General features: G+C 44.5%; 1 protein-coding gene across 1 annotated transcript in view; it reads left to right on the top strand.

The window, feature by feature from the left end:
- The first annotated feature begins 2,166 nt into the window (after positions 1-2,166).
- The window catches only part of RIPOR2 (RHO family interacting cell polarization regulator 2), a 214,327-nt gene continuing 209,228 nt past the window's right edge, over positions 2,167-7,265 (top strand). The window contains exon 1 of the mRNA XM_052649090.1: positions 2,167-2,213. The gene's annotated coding sequence lies outside the window, so the exon portion shown is untranslated. The remainder of the gene's footprint in view (positions 2,214-7,265) is intronic.

Genomic DNA, 7,265 nt, shown 5'->3' with positions numbered 1-7,265 from the left:
CCACCTCCTTTTGCAGGTAAGGCAAGGGAGACCCAGGGAATTTGCTAACTTTCACAGACTTGTATGGCTAGTGACCAATAGCCTGTCATGACAAGGAGCAATTCCTCGAAGCTAAACCTAAAGTTCTTTGCTTGTATTAATTCACTAAATCGTCAGCATGACTCTAAGGCTGCAGTTCTTTCTAGCCCCATTTTACAGATGAAGAAACTGAGGTACAGTGAGGTTAAAGCCATGATGCTACTAAGCAGGCTACTAAGAGTCTGCGCCCAGGCAGTGTGGCTCTGGAACGTATTCCCTTCACCACCAGGCATAATGCTGGTTGGACAAGGAGCAGTCCCATAGTCTGCTGCTGCTGCTGCTAAATCACTTCAGTCATGTCCGACACTGTGCGACCCCAGAGACGGCAGCCCACCAGGCTCCCCCATCCCTGGGATTCTCCAGGCAAGAACACTGGAGTGGGTTGCCATTTCCTTCTCCAATGCATGAAAGGGAAAAGTGAAAGTGAAGTCGTTCAGTCATGTCTGACTCTTTGCGACCCCATGGACTGCAGCCTACCAGGCTCCTCCATCCATGGGATTTTCCAGGCAAGAGTACTGAAGTGGGGTGAGTTAGCTTACCTTCATCTCATTTCATCTTGACAACCCAACAGGGTATGCAGGTTATTTCTATTTTAAGATGAAGGAAATAAGGCCCAGGGACTAAAAGCACACCTCTGGTTTGCAGCGATCATGACCCAGCCCCCTTCACGCCCGCCGCCTCCCCCGGCAGTTTTGCCTCAGTGGCACCAGGAGGGACACAAAGACAGAGGGCAGAGTTTCTGACTTCAGCAGGCTTATGGATCATCTTGGGCTAAATTTGGTAACTTGAATATCACTTTTTCCAGCCCTGACCTTCTAGCAAGACTATTGCTGAGGCTTTGATCAATAACTGCTGTCTGGAGCAATCTGACATCACACACTGAAGAGCCTGAACAGAGTAAGCGATCAATCATAGACAGCGCTTCCCCTGCCAGGCGCAGCACCCAGGGGTCACAAATTGAGGCTGTTATTATAGCCAATGCAATGCATTTCGTTAGACTGTGTGTTTATTTGGTGTGGCTTGAGGATGGGCTGGTAGAGGTTTGGGGAGGCAGGCTCAAGCTGCCCCAGCCATGTCTCGGTGCCACCAGTTTCCCAGGCAGACCACTGCAGGCTCAGGAGAGGAACACACAGTCTCTGCCACCAAGAAGCTGATGCGCTGTTTAGACACGCACCTTAAGGCAAACCAGCAAACAAACAAAAGTCCTAACACATATGCACCTTCCAGGCATGATGAGCGGAGAGGCACAGGTGCGTAGGGGCTAGCCCCATCAGTGTGGGTGCAGGAAAGCTTCCTGGGAAAATGAGATTTTGAAGCATGAATGGGTGGGTGAGGAGGGAGTGTGGTCTCAGGTGGAGACAAAAGTGTGGGCAATGGAATGGATGAGAAAGTTCAAATGAGCATTTTGCGGATAGTGAATGTAGCAGGTCAGGGAGCATAAAGGATTCATGTGGGCACAGTGAAGTCCTGATGTTGGTTACCACTGAAACTTCATTTACTCAACAGGTATTTATTGTTCACAAACTCTGCCAGGCACTAGCCTAGGTACTAGAGACCCAGGAGCAAATAGACCAGGTGCCCTAAAAGGAGAGCACCACTGCCTGACTGGGGCTCCAGTCACCCTGGCCCGTGTCCTGGCAGCTAAGCTCAGATCTTCAATCCTGCCTGCAGAGAGGGATCCCCATTTCAGGCCATTCTTCCTGCAGATAGATACACCTGCCCTCCCCCAGCCTCTGACGTGAGGCAGACACAGGAGCCCTGCGATCTCAGCGCGAATAAATTACCGGCCCATCATCTTCATGCATAAAACATGGCACAGGAGGCCGGAGCCGGGCACCCCAGCGCAGCAGCTGCCTTCGGGCCAGTCGGGAGTTAAGGGAAGGGAAGAAAAAAGGCAAGTTACAAGATAAAAGAAGTCAACGGAAGCCTCGGATATAAAAAAGAAGAAGAGGGCTCAAAAAAAAATTTTTTTTTGTACGTCTGGCCTTGACTTCCTGTATCGCTGCGAGCACTTTTGTTCTCCAGCCATGAGGAGGTGTTAGACCCTCGCTTTGGGACCATGGTGTTACCATCACGACTACACTGGATCAGAAACAGGCCATGGAGGGACCGGATCCGGAGGCGGCAGCTCAACCGTGAGTGTCCGGATGCTGCCCGCTCCCCTCTCCTCCCTACCATCCCCCTCCGCAGCTTCCTCAACACAGGGCATTTGGGCCCCTCCTGCTACTAGGCTTTAAGCATCCCCCTATACCTACTCCTTCATGTCCTGTGCCTCCTCTCCCAATGGTCTTTTCTTAGTTTTCACCCACTCCTCTCTCTTCCTGTGTTCCTCCAACAGCCCTGTCCTAATGAGAGGTAACTAAACATGCTTTGTTTCAAGTAACAAATGAGGGCCTCTTTTCTATATTTCTTCACCTTTATAGAAAATGCAAATATTAATACCAATCAAGGGGTTGTGTGGGTCGGAATTTTTGTTTTTTACAGTAGGGGGAAAATGCAATGTCTGAATCAGTGGTGTACTTAGTAGGGGGAAAATGCAATGTCTGAATTCTAAGTGGTGTACTTAGAATGCATGGAACTCAGGGATCAGCGAGACACATTTTCTTTAAGGAACCAATCATGTTTCTTAAATGATCAAACTCATACTAAGATCTCCTTTGAGTTAGAGGAACCCTAACCAAAAGCAAGATTTGATTTAATTCATTGATTTATTATTTATTAAACTATAGTTGACTTACAGTATTGTGTTAGTTTCAGTGGTACAGCTTCAATTCTTTTCCATCATAGGTTATTACAAGATATTGAATGTAATTCCTTGTGCTATGCAGTAGGTCCTTGTTGTCTATTTTATATATAGTGGTATGTATCTATTAATCCCATACTCCTAATTTATCCCTCTCCCTCCTTCTCCCTTTTAGTAATCCTAAATTTGTTTTCCATATCTCTGAGTCTGTTTCTCTTTTGTAAATAAGTTGATTTGTATTATTTTCTTAGATTGCACATATAAGTGATATCATATAATATTTGTCTTTGTCTGGCTTACTTCACTTAATGTGACAATCTCTTATGTCCGTCCATGGACAATGTTTAAACATTCTTTTTTTTAATGACTGAATAAAATTGTGTGTGTACAACATCTTCTTTTCCATTCATATGTTGATGGGCATTTAGGTTGCTCCCATGTCTTGGCTGTTGTAAATAGTGCTGCTGTGAACATTGGGGTACATGTGTCTTTTCAAATTAAAGTTTTCGTCTTTCTGGATATATGCTCAAGGGTGGAATTGCTGGATCATATGGTAGCTCTATCTTAGTTTTTTCAAGAAGCATCTGTACTGTTTTCTGTAGTGACTGTACCAGTTTACATTCCCACCCATAGTGTGGGAGGGTTCCCTTTTCTCCTCTCCAGCATTTAATATTTGTAGACTTTTTGATGGTGGCCATTCTGACTGATGTGAGGTAATCAAAAGGGAGAGTGTAGTATTGAAGTAATCTGAGAAAGAGGAAGCATTCTAAGGACATATGTATCAAAACCACTATGCATCAGTAAGTAACAAATTGGTATATGTCTGTTGCTGGAAAGGTGTATTTAACTCAGATGTCAGCAAATTCATTGGTTAGAGGGGCCTGGTTGCTAAGGTAAATGAATGAAAGTGCTATTGTCATGGTGATGAGGAATAGCTCATTCTCTTCTTATCTCTGCTGTGAGAAAATAGTGAAACCACAGTGATAAATTATAGTTGCCCCTTGGCCTCAGTCTGAGGAGGCAATAAGGCATGGTGGAGACTGTGGTACATGGGAAAGCACTCATCTAGGAGGGCACCCACCATTCAGTGCCGCCAGATTACTTGCATGAGGAAAGCGGGGGTCTGACAGGTTGTCAGATTTCCCTTTTTTTTCAAGAAAAGCAAAAGAAAAGTACTATTTTCTAAGTGAAAGCTCTCAAGTATAAACATTGGAAGTTAATTCTATAAATTGCAAATATAGCCAATAGTATGCGCTAATGCAAAATGTGACAGCTGTGGGCCACCAACCCCTGGTTTAAGCTCTGGGTGTTGTTCTCGTTAAAGGCCCATCACATAGTGTATTTAAGCCTAGTTATACTTTGGCGATCCTTTCTTATGTGTTAAAAGCCCCTGGAAAAGACAGTTAAATTAGGATGAATGAGTGGTTTAGGAACATAAATAAAGACTCTCTACTAGCTTGTGTGGAGAAGGCGATGGTGCCCCACTCCAGTGCTCTCGCCTGGAGAATCCCATGGATGGAGGAGCCTGGGGGGCTGCAGTCCATGGGGTCCTGAAGAGTCGGACACGACTGAGCGACTTCCCTTTCACTCTTCCCTTTCATGCATTGGAGAAGGAAATGGCAACCCACTCCAGTGTTCTTGCCTGGAGAATCCCAGGGACGGGGAGCCTGGTGGGCTGTCGTTTCTAGGGTCGCACAGAGTTGGACACGACTGAAGCGACTTAGCAGCAGCAGCACTAGCTTATGAGGGCAAGCTGGGCTGGTTGGATTCTAAATGGCACCTGGATACAAGAAATTGCACCTGCAAAATCTTTCTTTAATGTAATTGAAGAAGCTAATTTTTTCAGAGTCTTCACCTTATTCATGTGCTTCTTTCAGTTGCACCTACCTTGATTTTATTTATTTATTTAAATTTATTCCTTAATTGGGGGGAACACTCTACAGTATCGTGTTGGTTTCTGCCATACAACAATGCAATTCAGCCATAATTATACATATATCACCTCCCTCCTGAGCCTCCCTCCCTCTCACCATGTCACCCTTCCAGGTCATCACAGATCATGAAACAGGGCTCCCTATGTTATATAGCAGATTCTCACCAGCTATCTGCTTTACACACGGTAGTGTATACATGTCGATGCTACTTTCTCTATTCGTCCCACTCTCTCCTTCCTCCACTATATCTGCATCTGCTTGATTTTAAATTCCAGTTTTTGTGGTCCCTTAGATTAGGACAACTTTGCTGTGGGATGTGTCACTGAAAAAGGATGGAGTGTGTTCTGCATTGTTACATACTGACCCAGGTGTCAGCCTTCCCTCTAACAACAAGAACTTGGGAGAACGGCCTGCTTCATTATACTGATTCACTTAAATTATGAAACTAACATCTGGGTACTGTGATACGATGTCTGCATGGATTTAATATGAAACAATGATGTGTTAATAAATGTTTAATCCAAGCTTGACATTCAACAGGCTGGTTTTGACTTCTTTGGCCTATGTGTCAGAGGAAGGAGGGATTCTGACCTGATGTATTAGTGTCAGAGTGAGTTAGAAATAGCAGCAGGATCCAGCTCAGGGAACCCTCGAGCATGTCTGAAGGCAGAGAATTAGAGGCCATGGAAAGGGAGAAAGAGTGGAGACAGTGAAGAAGGAAGGAACAATGGAGAAGCCTTCACTGCAAACACCAGCCTGCCAGGCTCATCCTCAGTGTTTATCAGTTGCTAGGATCTGTGTTGGATAATTTTTTGGTCCTCTTTTTCTGAGGCCTTTCTTACAAGTTAGCATCCTCTCTAACTTGGTGACCCTAGGAGACCCTAGCATTGTTGCCCCTTGGGGTTATTCTGTCATTGAGGAAAAAAAAAAAACAGCAAATAACTCTTTTTTCCTTAAATACAACAAGCAACCTTGAATGGCAGTAAGAGGTACACATGGTACAACTCACCCCTTTCATGCCTGTGCAGACATTGCTAATCAACCACAACTTTCTCTTTTTTTTTTCCCAAGGAGGCTATGCCCAGTCTTAGAATCCTTTCCAATATAATGCTGCTATTTGTAATCAGTTAGACTTGCCACAACAGTTGAAATGTGAATTTGTTTTTTCTATTGCTTTACAACAAATTATCACAAGCTTATTGTCTGAAAACAACATACATTTATTATCTCACGGTTTCCATGAGTCAGGAGATTGGTTATGAATTAGCTGGGTCTTTTCCTCAGGGTCTCCCAATGCTGCAGTCAGGGTGTTAGCCAAGATCCTCTTCTGAGACTCCAGGTCTTCCTCTGAGTTCAGTGGTTGTTTGCAGAATTCAGTTCCCTATGGTTTTAGGACTGAGGGATGAGCAAAGCCTCATCCATTGTTCCCTAAAGGCTACCCACTATTCCCTGCCACAGGGCCCTCTCCACAACTTGGCAGTTCTGTTTCCTCAAGGCCAACTAGAGAGTGTCTGTTGCTGTCTATAATCTCGCAGTCAAAGGGATCGTCTGATTAGGCCAGGCCCACCCAGGGCAACTTCCCTTTTGTTTAGTTCAAAATCAACTGATCTGGGACCTTAATTACATGTGTAAATTTTTAAATCTTTGCCATATACTGAAACCTAATCATGGAAGTAAAACTTCATCATATTCACAAGCCTTGCCCACACTCCACAAAAGGAAATTATACAGAGCATGTACACCAGGGGCAGGAATCATGGGACCATATTAGAATTCTGCTTACTACAAAACCGTTTGTCATCCTTGCAATAGAACTTTGATTTTGAGCTTCTGGAAAACTTTGTTTTTCTTTTTTACTTTTTACTCTGTAAATTTTTCAGATGTTCAGGAAAGTAGAGAAAATAATATAATGAATCTCATATACCCATCATCTAATTTAACAGTTATTAAAAAGCAGAGATATTACTTTGCTAACAAATGTCCATCTAGCCAAGGCCATGGTTTTTCCAGTGGTCATGTATGGATGTGAGAGTTGGACTGTGAAGAAAGCTGAGTGCCGAAGAATCGATGCTTTTGAACTGTGGTGTTGGAGAAGACTCTTGAGAGTCCCTTGGACTGCAAGGAGATCCAACCAGTCCATTCTGAAGGAGATCAGCCCTGGGTGTTCTTTGGAAGGAATGATGCTAAAGCTGAAACTCCAGTACTTTGGCCACCTGATGCAAAGAGTTGACTCATTGGAAAAGACTCTGATGCTGGGAGGGATTGGGGGCAGGAGGAGAAGGGGATGACAGAGGATGAGATGGCTGGATGGCATCACTGACTCGATGGACGTGAGTCTGAGTGAACTCTGGGAGTTGGTGATGGACAGGGAGGCCTGGCGTGCTGTGATTCATGGGGTCGCAAAGAATCGGACATGACTGAGCGACTGAACTGAACTGAACTGAACATTTTGCCACATTTGCTTCATCTGTTTTCCTGCTGAAATAGTTTAAAATACATTTCAGGCATTA

Source organism: Budorcas taxicolor, chromosome 11, assembly GCF_023091745.1.
Source record: "Budorcas taxicolor isolate Tak-1 chromosome 11, Takin1.1, whole genome shotgun sequence".
NCBI lineage: Eukaryota > Metazoa > Chordata > Mammalia > Artiodactyla > Bovidae > Budorcas > Budorcas taxicolor.
The sequence above is the reverse complement of the archived record's forward strand: the minus strand, read 5'-3'. Positions and strand labels throughout refer to the sequence as shown.